A 1,337-nucleotide genomic window follows, 5' to 3' on the forward strand; every position below is an offset into this window, starting at 1 on the left:
TAACTGGCATATACACATATATAATTATAATTACCGGAAACATTTCTAATATTTATTTGAAGACATTGATAAGTTCGAGAAGCTTATGTCATTGTATTTAACCTTACTATGTTAAGTACTTATTAACGCTTTTGTGAGTAAACATTAATTTTATTGTTGAGACTTTAGAGTACAGTAAAAGTACACAATAAGAAAAACCCGAGGAAAATACTGGCATGAATTAAGACGTAAAATATTTTCAATGTTTTCTCTTTAATGACGTCAAAGTTTTGAAAAATCTGCTCTGTTGAGCCTTTCTTAGAAAAAAAAATTCCTAATTATCCTGTTACAAAAACATTCAAACTAAAGTTGTGAGCAAAATCTTCAAAACAAATTTATTTTTATGTTCCCTCTGTATTAATAAAATAAATTAACAACAACTGTTCTTTCTAATCTCAACCAATGAACGATAAACATGAAGTTCAAGTTTTAGTTCCTTTGTTTTTCGTGTCGATAAGAACTTAAATTTCAAGGTTTTGTTAGAGAATTAGACTCGACAGTAAATTATGTTTTATTTGAGTGGCAAATCGTTGATCAGATGTAGTCTTTGTAACAACTATAAAATATAGGCCACAAATGAATGTTATCAATTATTAATTCTCACTACAGGTTTATAAACCAAGAATACGGTTGTCGATAATCCATATATAAAATTTTTCTGATTTTGTCTCTCAAGATATAACTCTCTTAATCCTTATATAGATTTAAAGAACAGAAATACACATCGCAAAATGTTTATAGAAGGTAAGGATAAAGAAATACACAATTTTTCAGACTATAATCTTACATAAGTAGAAAAGTTCCCAGTTACACCCAGAGAAATGGGTTATTATGATTTCATTATCAGGGTTGAAGGATTATTACAAAATTAAAAGTAATTCTAGTATATAATAATAATGTTAGGAATTTCAATAATGTTATAAGAGAAACATCAGGCTTAGCTTTAACAACTTATTTTTCATATAAAGGTGAATTGAATATACCGAAATAAGAAATTGAAACACTTGAAAGCTAAATAAACAGAAATAACATTTTTTTCCCACTAAACCAAATAAAGGTAATGGGGCGATTATTTTGTGGTTTTATTAAACCAAATAAAGGTAACGGAGTGGTAATTTTGTGATTCTATTAAACCAGATAAAGGTAATGGAGTGGTTATTTTGTGATTTTATTACACCAGATAAAGGTAATGGAGTGGTAATTTTGTGATTTTATTACACCAGATAAAGGTAATGGGGTGGTTATTTTGTGATTTTATTACACCAGATAAAGGTAATGGAGTGGTAATTTTGTGGTTT

The sequence above is a fragment of the Limulus polyphemus genome, unplaced genomic scaffold (assembly GCF_000517525.1).
Source record: "Limulus polyphemus unplaced genomic scaffold, Limulus_polyphemus-2.1.2 Scaffold2092, whole genome shotgun sequence".
Classification (NCBI taxonomy): Eukaryota; Metazoa; Arthropoda; class Merostomata; order Xiphosura; family Limulidae; genus Limulus; species Limulus polyphemus.